This window comes from Gorilla gorilla, chromosome 3 (genome assembly GCF_029281585.2).
Source record: "Gorilla gorilla gorilla isolate KB3781 chromosome 3, NHGRI_mGorGor1-v2.1_pri, whole genome shotgun sequence".
NCBI lineage: Eukaryota > Metazoa > Chordata > Mammalia > Primates > Hominidae > Gorilla > Gorilla gorilla.
This window is the reverse complement of record NC_073227.2, coordinates 192079139-192099371: the sequence shown is the minus strand read 5'-3', so window position 1 is coordinate 192099371 and position 20233 is coordinate 192079139. Positions and strand designations below refer to the sequence as shown.

General features: G+C 35.0%; 1 long non-coding RNA gene and 1 pseudogene across 1 annotated transcript in view; one reads left to right on the top strand and one right to left on the bottom strand.

Annotated features, from left to right (window-relative positions):
- LOC134758275 (uncharacterized) overlaps nt 1-20233 on the top strand; it is a 66113-nt gene that overhangs the window by 27401 nt on the left and 18479 nt on the right. Inside the window, exon 3 of the long non-coding RNA XR_010133277.1 lies at nt 1335-1498. This is a non-coding gene — a long non-coding RNA (uncharacterized lncRNA). The remainder of the gene's footprint in view (nt 1-1334; nt 1499-20233) is intronic.
- On the bottom strand, nt 8764-16084 carry LOC109025224 (RWD domain-containing protein 2B-like; annotated as a pseudogene).

The following is a 20233-nucleotide window of genomic DNA, read 5'->3' as shown; positions in this document are numbered from 1 at the left end:
TTTTTTGCCAAAGAGAATGTTACATTTCAGCAAAACACTCTATTCTGTTTCTTCTGTGGGGGCATAGGACAGGCACTATTATGCTTACAACCCTTGCACTGATAGTATGATCTGAGACAGTATTTGCTGAGAACTAAATCTAAATTTCAGGTTATCACCTGAAATTCAGTTGATATTTCCGGTGATATTTCAGGTGATATTTCAGGTGAGAAGTTCAGCTTCTCCTGCAATATGAAAAAGCCAGAATTCTTCTATTCTGGAAACGACTTGAAGCAGGCAGCCAGACAGGTTCCTCAGTAGATGTAGAGGAGCAACATGATCAATATGGTAAATGTCAAATCAAAAATCTAAAAAGTCCCAGCAGGCTGGGCACAGTGGCTCATGCCTATAATCCCAGCACTTTGGGAGGCCAAGACGGCAGATCACCTGAGGTTGGGAGTTCAAGACCAGCCTGACCAATATGGAGAAACCCCGTCTCTACTAAAAATTAAAAAATTAGCTGGGCGTGATGGTGCATGTCTCTAATCGCAGCTACTTGGTAGGCTGAGGCAGGAGAATTGCTTGAACCTGGGAGGCGGAGGTTGCGGTGAGCCAAGATCGCGTCATTGCACTCCAGCGTAGGGGACAAGAGTGAAATTCTATCTCAGAAAAAAAAAAATGATGTAACTATTTCTTAGTAGCAGCCAGCATAACTGGCAGAAACTCATCTTTAACTTTTAACAGAATGGGTTGACATTGTACCTCCACAAAATTCAATGAGATAACGAAACTCTGAATATTTCTAATGTTTATTTTCTACTTTCTGGCACGTATATTTCTTACCAATGTATGGAGAATACCTCCTTCTTCCTTGATCACTGAAGCTTGTAAGCAAGTTGTCATCAATACTGTGGAACATGATGATTGTGAGATGGTCTAATTTAATAAGTAAATTATCAAAGAGTTATAAATTTGTACTTAACCTGAGACACCATGGTAATCATTTATATCTATTGCCTATTAAAATAAATATAATATACTTGCATCTTATGATTAATTGCTGCCTTTGGCCTATGCCATGTTTGAATGCTATCTGTGGCAATTTGTTACAGATAATTAACAAATTATCAAATTAACAATAACATTGAGGCTAATAGTTCTCAATGCATCCCATCTCCTATATCCATGTTCTTGTGTTCCCTTCCATGTTGACTCTGGGCTTGGTCATGAGATTTTTCTTGGCCACTGGGATATTAGCATGTATGACAAGCAAATAATTGAAAATCCTTGTATTTACGGTTTAAGTGCTTGCTCTCTTGTTTCTGAAAATTCTTCCGTTATTATGTGAAAAATAGGCTCCTGGAAGATGACGGCATCTGATGAAGTGCTCTGGTGCTTCCAAATATATCATCATTCTGTTAGAAAACCAAACACATGAAGAGCCCAATCAACACCCTGGGAGAACGAGGCATCTCATGTGAACCCCCATCAAAGTGCGAAGCCTCAGAATTATAATTAAGTAAGTGGTGATTTTAGGTCTCTGTGTTTGGAAATAGTTTTCAAGGTAGAAACATATAATCACTACAGAAATTAATGGCGAGATAAAATCTGTTATTGCTATTATTATTTTAGACAAACTATTGTCTATTAGGTCAAGTAAAAGTAAGAAAACTGAAAGTTTGGCTGGTTGCGGTGGCTCACACCTGTAATCCCAGCACTTAGAAGCCAAAGTGGGCAGATCACCTGAGGTCAGGAGTTCAAGACCAGTCTGGCCAACATGGTGAAACCCTGTCTCTACTGCTTGTGCATATATATATACACTGATGTAGATTTATGTGTAAGAAAAATTAATGACAGCAATGACACAAGGGACAGGAGGGAGGAATTAGGATTTTTTGTTATTATAGGAGACTCACACTAACTGTGAAACAGTATAATGTTGTTTGGAAGTGGACTTAGATTAGTTGAGTAAGAAAATGAAATCATACAAAATGCTCAATTAAAACTACAAAAGGCAGAAAAAGAGTGAAAGACAAAAATAGTAACAAAAAACAAGAGCAACAGATAGAAAACAGTAACAAATATGGTTGATATTAATCCAACTGTATCTGTAACCACTTTAAATATCAATGGTCCAAACACACCAATTAAAAGACAAAGATCATCAGAACAGATAAAAAAAGAAATTAATGGAGAGAATTGGGAACTATAACAAAAATCTAAGACATACGGCATAGTCTGTGGAATTGGGAAGGCGATGGACACTGAGAAAAAACAAAAAATAGTTGGTGAAGATAAGAAAAATAAACAATGGATAATGGTTCTTGCGAAACCTATGAGTAAACTGCTGTTAGACACTGGAAAAATGGTGTCTCATATAGTTTAAAAGCAATTATCAAAACATCATTTGCAGTAACTGGGAAGCTGTAAAACATACCTAATGAACATGTGGACCTTGCCTTCTAGGGATAATATTAAAAGGCTCAATCAACTTCTTTTAGTCATGTATGAAAAGATACGAGCAAATACATTAGCTATTCAAAGGGAAAGGATTGGAAGGCACACATCGGTTTCTGGTCCATAGCAATTCTGAAATCCAACAAGGAGCATGTTGTCAGGTTCTTCTCAAGGGGCAGGGATGTTACTTTCTGATTTCTGTGAGTTCCTTCCTAATTCGATTTTTCTCTGTGGCCTTTAGGCAAACACATACAATTAATACAGAAATTAGTGTTTACAACTGGGGATTATAATTAAGGAAAGAATTAGAGAAAAAGTAGAGGATTTAGGAGTTGCTAGCATCTCTAGTACTTTTAGCAAGGAAAAAATTCTCAAAAATTAATAAATAAATAATACCCTCATGGCAAATTAATTGTGTGACCATAAAATCTCTTTATTAAAGACCTCAGAATGATTTTGGGAAGTCTCTGAGACCCTACTAGTTGTACAAAAGGGTCTCTAAACACACTCAAATTAGAGATATTTGTTTCAAAATGAATTAAGAATATGATATTTGGGTCATAAATTGAACTACCATAAGAACTACAGGAAACTAAAAATTTTAAACAGAGTTGTACTGCCAAGAACTTCCAGCATAGACTGAAAGAAGCAGCAATTGTTCAAAATGAAGTGGTCTCTGAAGTCTCAAAAGGAAGAGTTTCATTGGGCAGGATGTAGTCTGAGAAAGTGGCTCATTTGCAAATATATGTAATTTCTGAACAGAAAAGAAATGGAATCTCAGAGGGAAGCCCAATAAGTCCAAAAAGTTGAGGCAAGGGCCACAAAGGAAAAACTACTTAGGGAAGCACTTCCAGCAAACAGAAAGAAACATCCCCTGCCCCTTTAGTAGAAGAACCTGACAACATGCTTCTGGTTAGATTTCAGAATTGCTATGGACCAGAAATGAATATGTGCCTTCCAAACTTCCCTGTTGGAATAGGATTATTTACTGATTTTAACTAGCTCCTGTCTCATCACAGCATATAGCGTACGTGTTGAATAATTAATTTATTTTTTTCTTCATAGTTCTTCAAACATTTCTTAAAAACATTAAAATTGCTGATATCTAATATAAAATAATGAAATAAAGGTAATTCAGATTGTAATAGCATCACTTAATTCATTTTCTTAATGGAAAACTCTGAATTGCTTCCAAGTTATACTATAAAGTTAAAAGAATTCAATGTTTTTTATCATCCTCCTTAGACACATATCACACATTGGTAACTTAGTTTCTAATTCTGGCAAAGTTGAACTGTTTTGAAGTTCAGGAATGATTCTGTGTTATCTGGAGGATTTCTTCCAAAAGGTTATTTTATTTTGCAAGTTGGAAAACATTTTGTTCTTAATTTGAGAAGCTCATGTATTTCAATGTCTCTCCTCATTACTGCTGCCATTTTGGTAATCAGGTCAATAAGCACAAGTATTCCATTCTCCTATTCCCCAATAACTTTCCTTTTATGTCATGTTAATTAAATAGTTTCAGAGAAATATAAGAAAATTCCTTTACAGTTATTTCTTGGGTAGAATTTGAATCTTGGGGTGCTGTTTCTTAAGCTTTTTTTTTTTACTAGTATTAGTCTCTTTCCTAATACTAACAATGTAAAATTTACCTCCTTCAGTTGTTTATTACAACTTTTAAGACACGTGGGTGCATTTGTTAACTTAGTGAATAAGCAGTTAATATTTGTCCATTTCATTGTGTATAAACCTTATATCAAAAGAAAAACTATAAACAAATACTAAAACTATGTGATGGTATGCGTACTGAAGTATTTAGGAGGAAATCTATTGATGTCTGAAATTTGAAATGTAACAAAAAATAAGAAGGAGTAATGAATGGCTAGGGTGATGGGTAGTGGATACATAATAAGAATAAGTGGATACATAATAAGAAAGCATGGTAAAATCTGGCTGGTGAGTATATGGAGTTTTTATTGCATAAATCTTTTCAACTTTTCTCCATGTATAAAAATTTTCACAATAAAATATTGAGGATAAAAGCTCCAAGACAGATTAATTATCCTCCAGAACGTATAGAAATGATTACTCTTTTACAGCAGTTTTCTGATAAGTGTCCTTTTTTTGTTGAAATCTAATACTAACATATACTGTGACTAGTGTCTTGAAAACTCATAAACAACTTAAGTTGCTTCCTAAAATACTTTATTATTTTTCCTGTTTGTGTTTCTTTGGTGTGGTTTGATTTTTGAGTTGTGGTTTGTTCAATAAAATGCAGAACTTTATAATCAGCAGAAGCATTACAATTACATGACTCATTTTGTATTTTCCTGTAGTAACTAGGACTTGGATGATTTTATTTTATCATGAGGGACTGGAAGTCTCAGGAAATAGGAAGCAATGTGATCAAGATATCTAGTGCGGAGTATCAGAAGACCCTAGACAGAGGCAGAGACAGAGAAGGCAAAGCCCTGGAAACCCCTCTTTGTAGATTGGTAACAGCCATGTCACATCTGTCTTTCCAGCCAAGTGCCACTAAACAGCCTTCATTTCTCCCTCTTGCTTACCAGATGAGAATATTGGTAAGCAAGTTATGTCCTTGTCATAACTAAGCTCTGATAAGGTTCAGAGTTCATGTGGTTAATTAAGACAAGAACAGTACTCAAGTGCATGGATTATTTCCTTTACAATCTTTACATTATGCTGGTCACATGGATTTGTTAAGCTCCAAATTTATTTAACCTATACCCCTAAAATAAGCTTATGGAAGCTCATTGGCTTGATCAAGATACACAAAAATTAAGTAAAGTACTTACTAATGCATGTGTAACATCCACATAGATGTCTGGCTATTGCAAATGCTCAATAAACATTTGTCAAGAAAAAGAAATGAGGACATGTACATTTTAATTGGCTTAATCATCAGCCTTGCCTAGTTGTTAGTATGATGTCAATACCATGTCTCTAGCCTTATGCCATACTTGCATTTTTGGTGCTTCCTTGTATTACCTTTTGTTTGTCATGAATCATATGGCCTGTCCTGTGTTGATTACTTACTCTAGATCTCAAAATATAATCTTCTGATCCAAGATAGTCTCAAGGAGGGTTCTCTCCTATTATGTGTTGATAAAATAGAAAATAAGAGTTTATTCTTTTCAGATAACAGATTCAATACATATGTCAAAACATTAAAAGAGGAAAGCACAAATAAGTTTTGTTCTGGGTTTTCCACTTTCTTTCCTTCTTAAATAGTTTTAAATCTTTAGTTTTTATAGTTTTATAATTTTCCCCATGCTTTGATATCTAATAAATTATATGAAGTTCTTGACCTAAGACATGGCTATCCAAACTTAAGGTATATGAAATTTATATACTTAATAAAACAACTTAAATCACCAAACCAAAACAAAAAGTCACCCAATACCAACATATAGTTATTTCTTTATTCCATTCCCACTCAGAGAATTACTGTATAATTGTAGAATGTACTTTGAAAGAAGTAACACATGTGATTCATATACAACTTCCTTAGAAGGTAATTTTTTATACTGTCTTAAAAATTACACTTTTGGCCGGGCGCGGTGGCTCACGCCTGTAATCCCAGCACTTTGGGAGGCCGAGGCGAGTGGATCACGAGGTCAGGAGATCGAGACCATCCTGGCTAACATGGTGAAACCCCGTCTCTACTAAAAATACTAAAAATTAGCCGGGCGTGGTGGCGGGTGCCTGTAGTCCCAGCTACTCGGGAGGCTGAGGCAGGAGAATGGCGTGAACCCAGGAGGCGGAGCTTGCAGTGAGCCGAGATCGCACCACTGCACTCCAGCCTGGGCGACAGAGCGAGACTCCGTCTCAAAAAAAAAAAAAAAAAAAAAAAAAATTACACTTTTAAGATAAAGATATTTAAATTAATTTTCAACATAAATGTTAAAACCATAAATTTGAGAGATAATACACCTATTAATTACAGAGAACATTCTTAAAGAATGCATTTTCTTTTTATAATTGCAACTCTTCTCACTTACTGTATAATGTAGTCAAACATTTGAAAAGTCTGTAACAAGTTATAGATGAAGGCATAAAAAAAGTATATTATTTCATAGTTTTAATCCCAAGCCAATTACATGTCCATGAGTTAAAACATTTATTGAAATTTCAAAACAATATTTTTAGTGTATTCCATGAAATAAAGTGTCTAGTTCCCCAAAGGAATTTTTACTTTATAATATTACAAAACAATAATACTAGATACTTCTATGATTATTACAGAAGAATTGCAAACTGCATACTTTCAAATTTAAAAATACATATTTTGACTACTTTTACAGCCTTGTTATGTTTGTTACAGTGAGATTTCTCAACAACCATCTTGTACAAAGATTTTCTCTTACGTTATAGTTCTTTTCTTATTGTATTCTAATTAGAGACCCTTAAGTTTTAATATAAATGCTTGTGACTAAATACAAAATGGAGTTACAATATTTAGTGCTCCTGGGAATCCTCATAATATCTGCTCTACTATAGTTATCTCACTGTTTTGACGATCCCACACCACCAAAAATGTATGTTGAGATATCAGCATTTATAGTCATTATTTGTAATAACTGAGGAGATTCTGAATACTTTCTCAAATTTATCTTCACATTATAATTCTGTTTTAATTTTTATCTAAAGTATAAAATTATTATTTTTTAGCTTTTCTTTTATGTTTTATATTCAATGTTTTATTACATACTTTAGATGGGATATATACATATGTATATATCTTTTAGATATGTGATTTATCTATCCAATTAAAAGTTTGAACCAGCAGTTAGGGAACTTCATATTTAGTCTTCTCTTGTCATACAGTCTCAAACTATTTCCTTTTGTACTCTTAAAACTTCTAGTTATAGATGGCATCTTTATTATTTATTTCCTAAAGCATCAACATACAGTAATAAGAATTATCAGGTATAAGTGGTTGTTTGTTTTTTCTGGCAGTTGGTAAATAGTTGATAAATGCTTTTGGAACTGATTTATGGAGGGCCCCAAAAACCAGAGAGTGACTTTTTTTGATGCTAGATCTTTCTGCAAAAATAAATGCACAAAAAGCTATTTCCAGAATGAAAAAAGTATCAAAATACAATTCCTCAAAAACACATTTTCTAAATTACTAATGTGACGAATTGTGGAGTCCTATTAAAAATGTTCAAGCTCTACTTGCCTCAGCATGGGCAAGGCAAGCCTAGGAGCAAGGGCAGAGGCAGGAGTACACAGAAACAGAGACAAACTGCAAACTCTATTTAAGAAAAACTTCGGGAGGCCGAGGCGGGTGGATCACGAGGTCAGGAGATCGAGACCATCCGGGCTAACACAGTGAAACCCTGTCTCTACTAAAAATACAAAAATAGCTGGGCGTGGTGGTGCGTGCCTGTAGTCCCAGCTACTCGGGAGGCTGAGTCAGGAGAATAGCGTGAACCCGGGAGGTGGAGCTTGCAGTGAGCTGAGATCACGCCACCGTACTCCAGCCTAGGCAACAGAGCAAGACTCCATCTCAAAAAAAAAAAAAAAAAAAAAAAAGGAAAACTTCACTTGTTTGTATATCAGATGGCTGGGGTAAATAGAATACTAAAGCTTTGTAAAACTCTGATAACCAGCTTTCAACTTCTATTTAAAAGCCTAGAAATTAAATAAAACTGGTTGATTTAATAAGATGTCCAGAGATAGGCAGGGTCTGGTGTTCCATCAGCAGCTCAACAATGGGGGAACTGACATCTTTGTGATTCTCTAGCCCTTCCTTCCCTTTGGTTAAAAGGACTACTCTAGCTTCAGACATCACTTCGGTGTTTATGGCAGACAGAGGAAGAAGAGATGACCTAGCTGCGTATATAACTTTAATGAGGAAGCAAAAGTTTTCCCAGAAATCCTGAAGCCAAAGCTGTGTTCCCAAAGCCATGCATAGTTGCAACAGAGGCTGCAAAGGGAGCAGTTAGCTTTTCTAGGTTCTTTAGTGGAGGCAGGGAAGGGAGAAGCAGAGTGGGAATGGCTGGCAAATTAGACCACCAACATTACCTTCATAAATAACTAAGTCTCTTTCAAAATGCATAGTTCATATGTCGAGAAATGTCTAACAACAATTTTAGGGTTATAATTTGAAATTCAGTTCTGCTTTCAATCATGATGTATTTGTAACAGGTGCATTTCATTTATACTACTTTTCTTGCCTGCCCCTTCCCCGACATTCTAGAATGAAAATAAAATAAAATAAAATTACTCTCTTTCAAGAAAGAGTGGGAAAACAAAATCAAAAGGTCAACAATGACAAGATATGTTCAACTACTTTTCTGCTCATTGTCCTTCCATGTTAAAGAACATTTGGAAAACATCTGCACATTCTCTGGCATTTAAGAACTTATGCAGCTGACCAAAGCCATGTGGTTTCCTCCGGCTCCATTAACACAGAATACTTTTTCTGCAAAAATGGAAAATTTCCTTAGTGTCCATTTCATCATTTGAACCATAAAAAGGAATGTCTTCCTGATGGCGAATTAAGATTCTCTTCCAGTTAAATTTTCGGAGTCTTGATCAGAATTCTTTACAGGTACTTTAGGAGCCTTCTACACAAACAACGTCAGGTTTCCCAGGCATGATACCCCATACAGAGAAAGCTCCTTTGCTCACTCCAAAATATACCTTCGTTTGCATTTGTTTTAGAAATGATGGCTGTAGATCCAGAGTCTCATGAAGATGAGATCGACTGACTGGATTGTACTACCGTTGTGGGAAAGGTGAATAATCTCTGTTGACATAGCCAGAGGCGTGTTCTCTAACCCACTCTGGCATTCAGTATAGAGACATCTCTGTGACAGTTTTTTTGCAGGCATGCAGTCAGATCTGTGTTCACCTGAGCCACTTAATAATAGCGATCTTCTCAAAAAGATTTTACTCTGTGAAATCAAACACCTTTAGGTCAGTAGTGTCTTTGTGGTATTCTTTCTAATCTCTTGTGAAGGTTTATTGAACGGCACTACATGGAGACCTTCCTCCTTCATGCCTTCCTTTGGCTTTCTATTTAGTCCTGAGACATGGTCCTCTTACTGATGGACCCCAGGTCCCTTGGCTGCACAGAGAGCTCAATTTTTATTGGGAGGGAGCCTCAAAATTCTAGGATACTGTAACCCAAGACTTATAAACCGCTCCTGGAGGGTGGCCTAGGGAAAAAGTGTGATAGCACCCTCTTGGCTTGTGCCTGTAAGTGCTTATATATCAACTGTCATTCTTCTTTTGGAATTCTGGAGTGACTCCCAGTTGCCTCCAAAAAATTCTTAATTCATGATTTTAATGCTTCTTCCTAGTCAGCTATGTTAGTCACCCTTACGGTTCAATATCCTTCAGTATTGGGTTTTAAGCAATAAATTATCTTTGTCCTTTATTGTAATCTAAACATCATCAGTAATATTTTTCCTAAGTGTAACATTTTGCTTCAAATCATTTCTCTGCCTTTTTAAAAAATGTTATATGCCATTTCCTACATGTAACCATTCCAGGTACATTGCTGGACAAAAAATTACTTGAAATATTTCTGCCCAATTATTTTTGTGGCCTAAATTGCATTATACTTAAATCTGCAGAGTAATTCATGTATAAGTTTGTTTTCATTTGTGTGTATTTTGTGTTTGTACATAGTCTTACTTCTGGATTGCAAGGTTCTCAAGTTGAGAGACACACTATCTCATTCCACAGTAATTACTATGAGAATGAGGACTGAGGAAAATAAGTATTTATCAATCACTAATTTCCTCTTTTATCAAGAATGTTAACAACTTAATTTCTTACTCATACAACACTTTGCATTACACTAGGTTGAGTTTATTTACTTTTGAATCAATAATCAATAATGTAACCCACCAGAGACTGTTCAATCAGCGCTTTTTTTTCTTTCTTTCTTTTTTTTTTTTTTTTTTGGATTTAGACCTTTACCATATAAAATTGCACCAAGTTCTCTTTCCGTTTTCTTAGGACTCTGGCATCAATACAGGTAAACCTTTTTATACTACATGTTGAGTTTCCCTATCCTCCCATGGGTGTCAACGGAAAGCTCCCATGAGAATAAATGAAGATGTCTTCACAAGTTCTAGTACTATGTATTACGCTTAAGTTTTTAAGGAGATCTTGTTACAAACTCTAAATACAGGGAACTTATGATTTATTTCTAAAGCCATGACTTAACAAATTCATAAGACAACTCTCACTGGGCTGTATTCTGTCTACCCAAAGTGAAATGAGAATTATGGGAATGGTTTCCAAAAATATGATGAAAAAAAGAAGAGCTAGGTCATCTTCTAGGTCATGACATTTTCTATTTAAATTCCTCTTCAAATATTGTCTAATGAAAAGATACATAAATTAAAACTTCTCTTTTCCAGGGACACATAAACTACTAATATTGCATGAGATCCTTTTTTCCTGATGAATGTTTTTATTACTAAGCTCAGCTTAACAGTTTTAGAGAGCTACAAATATTACATGAGTTATATGGCAGCCTGAAACTATGCTAAATTAAATTAAGTGTTTACTCGTACTTAGAAAAGAAAGAATCTGAGCACTTCAGAAAATTTTCAAGATTAAAATAAAACTGGCATGAATTAGAAATATGCAAAAAAATCAGCTAAATGTATTGATCACATATAGAAATATGGTGTTATCTAATTCCTCAGTGACAATGGTGGCAAATACCTGACTGCTGTGAGATACTAATGTTTTTGTAAGATACTCTTTGATGTTTGAATCATATCTAAGATTAATATGCAGTCTGGTTCAAAGTACACAGTTTTTGTATTGCCACAACCTCTGTATACCTTGTATGAGAAGAAGAGATGTAAAGGAATCATTAAAGAGCTGTTGGCAACACAGAAACTAAATTTTATCAGATTTTTTCCTCTTCAAAAGTAAATGTTTAAATAATAAACTTTAATGCCTTTCACTACAAACAACACTTGCCTAGTATTTGTATATTTAGAAATATAAAATGAATGAAATCTGAATTCAAAGTTACAATTTAATCCAATTTCCGTCTCTCACTTTGTATTATTTGGAACACCAGGGTAGAGATTTAGGTGTGAAAAAGGAGTCCCCTTGGTCTTTCATAGTCCACACCTCTTCTCTCCCTTCTGTCTTTGAAGCCCTGTGAGCTAAGAGATTGAGGTGTTTGAAAACCTGAGACTTTTCCCATATCCAGCCTAACGACCTCAGTGGGTTGCAATATTCCGTTTTACTGAATGTAGCAGGGTTTTATTTGTTCATACCAGGGACATTTTCTGATTGTTCTACCTTTATCTTACTTTCTAGCCACTCTCTCATCCTTCTCTTACTCAGGGTCAGTAAATGCTAGGTAGATCAGTAGTAGAAAGAGGATAGCTTTTTCATGTAGTTTTAAATTTTTAACCTGAATGGTTGGTACTAGCTAGGATGGTCATGGAACTACACATGAAAGCTCTTGTCTATCAGCTCACTGTTCTGGTGTTTGTAATATCATCCTCTAACCTTTCTCTCAGTTTCCCTTTGGTGATTACTCAGACTCTGCACTTAGTGTCTGCAGGCACATCTGAAAATTTCACACGCAGACCACCTCCAATTATGGAACTCAATTTTCTTTTGTTAGAGACTCTCCTTGGGTGGTCCTAATCATGAAGTCCGCCTCCTTAGGGCTTTTTCCTTTGTTTTTCTCTCTTTAACAACACTTTTACAAGGGTCATGATGGCAACAGTCTGCAAAATTTCTTTCAGATTTCCCTGCTCTGTTGTGCTAATTTAACACTTTCTCCCCTTTTATAATAGACTACTCTGGTCCTGTTTTTCAATTAGAATTTTCTGATTAGTTCTTCATGATTTAAAGCATCTTTATCTCTTCAAGGAATCAGATTCATTTAACCTAGAGTAACCTCAATTTTGTACACAACATAAGTAATGCATTCCTTACTTCTACCTTTTAATACAGTCATGCTTAGATGATGTTTTTCCGGTAACCTTAGGGAAAGTTTAAAGAAGGATTTAGGTAAAACATTGTAAGAGCAGAAAGCTAATTGGAATCTCAATAAAAAAATTAATTGCCATATCCTACAACAATAAAGAGATCAAGCAAATCTCCAGTGTATTTTGTCAGCAATATATTTGCATTAGAAAAGATCAATAGAAGGTAATATAGCAAATTAATTTAGAAAGGTGAAATTTGTTAACCCTTGTATTACCATTAGGGGTAGTGCTACTGATAGAACTAAAATTAGTGTTTTGTTTTTTTCATAAAATTAATCTTATTTCTGCTTTGTACTGCATGGTCAAATAGAGTTCCCTGTAATAGTATTAGGTATGCATTAAGGTATAAAAATACTTTATCTGAAACTTTTATGGAACCAGAAGGAGTTCACAGCGTGACTGTTGAAGCTACGTGTGTGTGTTTCTTATTTTCTGATTTCAACACGTTAATTTTACAGACATGTATGATGTATTTTCAACCAGAGACCTGTCACACATTTCTTTCTCTTCCAGCTATTGTTGGGCACAAATATTTGAAAGAATTCACACTCTATTTGAAATAAACTAGGTTGTTTCTTTGTTTGCCAAAGAAACTAGGTTGTTTCTTTGTTTGCCAAAGAAACTAGGTTGTTTCTTTGTTTGCCAAAGAAACTAGGTTGTTTCTTTGTTTGCCAAAGAAACTAGGTTGTTTCTTTGTTCATTCCACAGTAAAAGGAGAAAATGAACTGCATACATACTGCTTAACAACTTTCTTCATATTCCTTTTCTGGACTCGATCAATATCTTCTCATGACATGTTTTTCCTTAATCAGTTTTTAATATTTTCTCTAATAATTTATACCAAAATAACCTCACAGGTCTTTTGATAATTGTTCACCAGAATAATTACTTTTTTAAAAAAATAAATAACTCATAATGCTTTGAAATTTTTATATGTGATGATGGGGACATTTAATTGAGTGTGTATATTTTTTAAGGCCAAACTCGAGTATTTTTCTGAAAAAAAAAAAACAAAAAACAAAAAACAGTTTCCATAGGCATTATATAATTTGAGGGTTTAAATCAAACTCCCTGAATGTTTTCTCATCCTGGGCATCATAGTCTACATGAGCAGTCAGGAAATATCTATGAAGTGTCAGTGTACTAGTTTTCTTGTTGCTGCTGTAGCAAATTTCCACAAATTCAGTGGCTAAAACTAGCACAAGTTTATTCCCCTGCAGTCTTGATAAAGAAAATGTCTAAACTGAGTTGAACAGGGCTAAAATCAATGTATCATCGGGGATGCTTCCTTCTGGAGACCCTGGAGGGAGAATCTATTTTTCTGCTTTTTTTTAGCTTCTAGAAGACACTTGCATTTCTTGACTAATGATAACTGCAACCTCTTGCTTCCATCATCATATCTGCTATGGTCTCTTGTGTTCTGCTTCCCTCTTATAGGGACCCTTGTGATTACCTAACACCCACCAGGATCATATGTACTAGAGACTATGGCCTGAAAAGTTTAAACATAATTTAATGGCGCCTTTTTCTCCCTGGAGTGTCTTTGTACCTTTTCCCATCTCATAGCCGGGTAAAGTGAGAGAAGAATTAAGGAATCGCAGATACACATTTTTCTCCTGCTTCTCTTTTTCTCTTAGCAGTCCTTTTTTTTTTTTTTTTTTTTTGTGGTTACTCTGGAAGCAAGAAAGATGACAAAGCACTTACTATATTCCTGAAATTGTGATTAAAGTTTTCAATATAGATTTTGCTTTTGTTTAGTTGAATATCATGTTAAAATCCTTATGCCAAACCAAATAGGTAGCCAAACCCATTTGTACTCTTGAGAGTAGTTTTATAAAAGTCAATATATGTGATCAATTCTCAATACATTTTAGAACTTTTAAGGCACCATGTTTGTAAATCGTATTTTAAAAAAATCAGTGGTGGAAAACTTTTGGCTTTGAGGTTTGACTTGATTTTTCAAAACAACCAGAATATTGTTGAATCATGCCAGATTAATCTAATTTTAGTTAATTAAATTTAGTTTTAGGATAGTTAGCATAAATCAAGAGATTAACACTATGAGGCAAATATTCTCATACTCATAAATTTGCTTTGAGATTCAATTCATAAAACGAGTTCAAAAAGATTTTAGATACAAATAAGATACCTGAAGCATAATATTATTTTTAAAATTTTTATTTTGGTTAAAAGCCTATAACAAAATTTATCATCTTAACTATTTTTCAGTGTGCAATTTATTCTGCTTATTCATTCTTCCTTTGATGGACACTTGGATTGCTTCCTTGTTTCAGCTATTGTTAATAGCACTGCAATAAACACAGGTGTACAAGTATCTTTTTCAGACCCTGTTATCAATTGCTTTGGGTTTATACCTGGACGTGGAATTGCTGGATCATATAGTAATTCTATTTTTAATTTTTTGAGGAATTGCCATACAATTCCTCAAAATTCTGTGGCCATACAATTTTACATTCCCACCAACAGTACAAAAGGGTTTCATTATCTCCACGTTCTTGCCAATATGTTATATTTTCTGTTTTGTTTTTTAGTTTTAGTTTTATCATAGCAATTCTAATCGGTGTGAAGTGCTATCACAATGTAGTTTTGATTTGGATTTCCTTAGTAACTTGGTGATGTTCAACATCTTTTCATGCACTTAGTGATCACCTGTATGTCTTTGGAGAAATGTCAGTTCAAGTCCCTTTCCAATTTTATAATTGATTATTTTTTATTCTAGCATTTTAGGAGTTCTGTTTGTATTCTGAATACTAATATTTATTCGATACATGATTTTAAATTATTTTTTCTTGTTCTGTGGGTTTTCTTTTTATTCTTTTGATAGTGTCTTTTTTTTTTTTTTTTTTTTTTTTTTTTTTTTTTTTTGAGATGGAGCCTCACTCTATAGCCCAGGTTGGACATGGCTTACTGCAATCTTCAATGCCCAGGTCCCGATTCAAGCAATTCTTCTGCCTCAGCCTCCTGAGTAGCTGGAATTACAGGCATGAGCCACCATACCCAGCTAACTTTTGTATTTTTAGTAGAGACGGGGTTTCACCATTTTGGCCAGGCTTGTCTTGAACTCCTGACCTCGTGATCCGCCCACCTCAGCCTCCCAAAGTGCTGGGATTACAGGTGTGAGCCACAGAGCCAGGCCAGTAGTGTCCTTTGATAGAATCTTTAAAATAATCATACAATCCAATTTGTCTAGTTTCTTTTGTTGCCTTTGTCTTTGTTGTTATAGCCAAGAAATCAACACCAAATCCAGCGTCATGTTGATTTTGTCCTACGTATTTTTCCTGAGTTTTATATTTTAGGTGTTACATTTAAGCATTTGATTTATTTTGAGTTAATTTTTGAATGTGGTGCTGAATGATAGTCTAACATCATTCTTTTGCCTGTGAATATTTATCCCAGCACCATTGGTAAAAAAACCTGTCATTTCCACATTGAATGGGCTGGACAACCTTGTTAAAAGTCATTTGACCAAATACACAAGGGCGTATTTGTGAGCTTTCTTTTTTATTTCATTGTTCTATATGTCTGTCTTTATGCGAGTACCACAGTGTTTTGATTACTATACCTTTGTGATAAGTTTTTAAATCAGGAAGTGTCAGTCCTCCAGGTTTGCCTTTCATTTTCAAGATTGTTGCGGCTATTTGAAATTTCTTGAGATTCCTTATAAATCTTAAAATAGGTTTTCTTATTTCTACAAAATCTTATTGGGATTTTGATATGGATTGTGCTGAATCTGTAGATTGCTTTGGGTAGTATTAACATTGTAAAAATACTAGTCTTCCAATTTATAAACATGGAATGTGTTTCCATTTATTTATGTTGTCTTTAATTTCTTTCAGTAATGTTTGTAATTTTAATTGTATAAGACTCACTTTCTTGGTTAAGTTAATTTCTAAGTATTTTATTATTTATGATGCTATCATAAATTGAATTGTTTTGTAATTTTGTTTTCCAATTGTTCACTGTTTGGTATATACAATTAAAATTAATTTTTCAAGTTGACTTTATCTCCTGTTAATTCAATCATTTAAATTTTTAGTTCTAACAGGCATTTCTTTGTGGTATCCTTAGGGGTTTCTACATGTAAGTTTATGTCATGTATGAACAGAGATAATTTTACTTCTTCCTTTCCAATTTGAATCCCTTCTATTTTTATTTTTTGCTTAATTTCTTTAGCTACTCTTCCCACTACTATGATGCATAAAATTGACAAAAGTGAATATCCTTCTCTTTTCACTGTTCTTATAGGATATTTTTCAGTAATGGGTTTTTTATATGTGGGTTTTATTCTGTGAAAGTACCATCCTTCTATTCTTAATTTGTTGATCATTCTTATCGTAAAAGTGTCTTGATTTTGTCAAATAATTTTGCAGCATTAAATGAGATGATTGTGTTTGTTTGTTTTCTTCCTTCATTATATTAGCGTGGAATATTACATTGATTTTTGTAGGTTGGACCATGCTTGCATTTCAGGAATAAATCCTACTTGTTTCTGATGTATAATCTTTTAATAGGCTGCTGAATTTGATTTGCTAGTAATTTGTGGAAAATTTTTACATCACTGTTAATAAGACATATTGATCTATAGTTTTCTGGTGGTGCTTTTGTCTAGCTTTGATATCAGGGTATGGCAGGCCTCATATAATGAGTTAGAAAGCACAGGCTTACCTTGGTGATATTGAGGGTTTGGTTCCAGACTACCAGAATACAACAAATATTTCAATGAAGAAAGTTATATAATTTTTTTGTTTTCCCACCACACATAAAACCTATGTTGGCCAGGCATGGTGGCTCACACCTGTAATCCCAGCAGTTTGGGAGGCTGAGGCAGGCAGATCACGATGTCAGGAGATTGAGACCATCCTGGCCAACATGGTGAAACCCCGTCTTTACTAAAAATACAAAAATTAGCTGGGTGTGGTGGCACGTGCTTGTAATCACAGCTACTCAAGAGGCTGAGGCAGGAGAATCGCATGAACCAGGTAGTCAGAAGTTGCAGTGAGCCAAGATCGCGCCACTGCACTCTAGCCTGGCAACAGAGCGAGACTCTGCCTCAAAAAAACGAAATGAAACAAAACAAAGCAAAACAAAAAAACTATGTTTACACTATACTGTAGTGTACAAAAGCATTATGTGTAACGAAACATGATATATACTTTAATTTAAACATACTTTATTGCTATAACATGGAAAGAAAAACTTCAGTGAGTCACTATCTTTTTACTAGTAAGGGTCTTGAAATTCATGCCTGCTGACTGAGCACAGTGGTGGTTTCTGAAAGTTAAGGTAGCTGTGTGTTAGTCCATTTTCAAACTGCTGTAAAGAAATACCCGGGACTGGGCAATTTATAATAAAGGAAAGAGGTTTCACTGACTCACATTTTCGCATGGCTGGGGAGGCCTCAGGAAACCTACAATCATGGCAGAAGCGGAAGCAGGCACCTTCTTCACAAGGCAGCTGGAGAGAGTATAAGCATGTGAAAGAGGAACTGTCAAACACTTATAAAACCATCAGATCACATGAGAACTCACTATCGTAAGAACAGCATGGGGGAAACTGCCCCCATAATCCAATCACCTCCCACTAGGTCCCTCCCTGGACTCGTAGGAATCACGAGGATTACAATTCCAGATGAGATTTGGGTGAAGACACAGCCAAACTATAGCAGGCCGTGTCAATTTACTAAAATAAGACAACAAAATTTGCTACATTGGTTGACTCTTCCTTTCATGAGAGATTCCTATAAATCATAAATGTTCTAAATGGAATTTAGGATGGTGAATTTTTTCCACAAGCTTTTCAATTTACTTTATCCATATCCATCAGAGGAATCACTATCTATGAAAGATATAGAGCCTTATGAAATGCATGTCTCAAATAATGAGACTTGAAATTCAAAGTTACTCTTTGATCCATGGGCTGTCTAATGAATGTTGTGTTAGCAGGGATAAAAAGATTAATCTCCTTTAGCATCTCCATCAGAGCTCTTGGGTGATCGGGGACATTGTCAATGAGCAGTAATATTTTGAAAGGAATCTTGTTGTCTGAGCAGTAAGTCTCAACAACGGATTTGAAATATTTACTAAACCATGCTGTAACCAATATGCTGTCATACAAACTTTGCTGTTCCATTTATAGCACAGGCAGAGTAGATTAAGCATAATTCTTCAGGGCTCCAGAATTTTCAGAATTGTAAATGAGCATTGGCTTCAACTTAATGTCACTAGCTGCTTTATCACCTAACACAAAAGTCAGCCTGTCATTTGAAGCTCTGAACCCAATGAGTTACTTCTCTCCAGCTATGAAAATCATAGAAGGCATTTTCTTCATATATATGGCTGTTTTCTTCCAATATAAGGCTGTTTCATTTACATTGAAAACCTGTTTTTCAGTGTACCACCTTCATTAGTTATCTTATCTAGATCTCAAGATAACTTGCTGCAGCTTCTCCTTCAGCATTTGCTGCTTCACTCTACACTATTAAGTTATGGAAAAGGCTTCTTTCCTTAAACCACATGAATAAACCTCTACTAGCTTCCCACTTTTCTTTTACACCTTCCTCACCTCTATTATTCAGCTTTAACAGAATGGAAGAGCAAGAGCTTTGCTCTCAATTAGGCTTTCATTGAAGAGAATGTTGTGGCTGGGTTGATCACTGAAACTTTCTTCATATCAGCAATAAGGCTATTGTATTTTCTTATTATTCACATGTTCACTAAAGAAGCACTTTTAGAGGGCCCAGCACGGTGGCTCCCAGCACTTTTGGAGGCCGAGGCGGGTAGCTCACGAGGTCAGGAGATCGAGACCATCCTGGCTAACACAGTGAAACCTCATCCCTACTAAAAATACAAAAAATTAGCCGGGTGTGGTGGTGGGCACCTGTACTCCCAGCTACTTGGGAGGCTGAGGCAGGAGAATGGCGTGAACCTGGGAGGCGGAGCTTTCAGTGAGCCCAGATCGAGCCACTGTTCTCCAGCCTGGGCAGCAGAGTGAGACTCCGTGAGAATCCACCTCAAAAAAAAAATAAAGGCACTTTTAATTTCCTTCAAGAACTTTCTCTTTGCAATCGCTTCTTTTTTTTTTTTCAATCTCATCCAGCTAAAGTTCTGTCAATGTTTTTGAACTTTTCAAAGAACTAACTTGGTTTTATTGTTTTGTCTATTGTTTTTGTTTTTATTTAGCTCTGCTCCTTTATTTTTTTTGGTTTGTTTGTTTGCTAGTTTTGGTTGTAGTTTGTTCTTCCTTTCTAATTCTTAAGTAGTAAATATAGGTTGTTAATTTGACATCTTTTGTGTTTTTACATTGTGTTACATTGTGACAGAATGTAAACGTGTATTTTACAATGTGTTATAATGTAAGCATGTATAGCTATAAATTTTCCTCTTATCACTCATCTTACTATGTCCTACAAGTTTTTATGATAATACTTTTATTTGTCTTTAAGTATTTTAAATGTCAGCTGTGATTTCTTATTTGATCCACTTATTCTTTATGAATGTGTTATTTAATTTTCACCAATTTGTGAATTTCTCAGTTTTACTTCTTTTATTAATTCCTAACTTCATCCTGTCATAGCTGCATAAGAAAATATATATGATATCTCTATCTGAAAACTAACATAATTTCTATTCCATAAAAGGTCCCATTCACACTTGGAAGGAATGTGTATGCACGTGTTGTTCAGTGGAGTGTTTTTATATGTGTTAGATCTAGTTAATTTATTGCATTGTTTGGTTAAGTCCTCTATTTTCTTCTTTATCTCCTCTCTG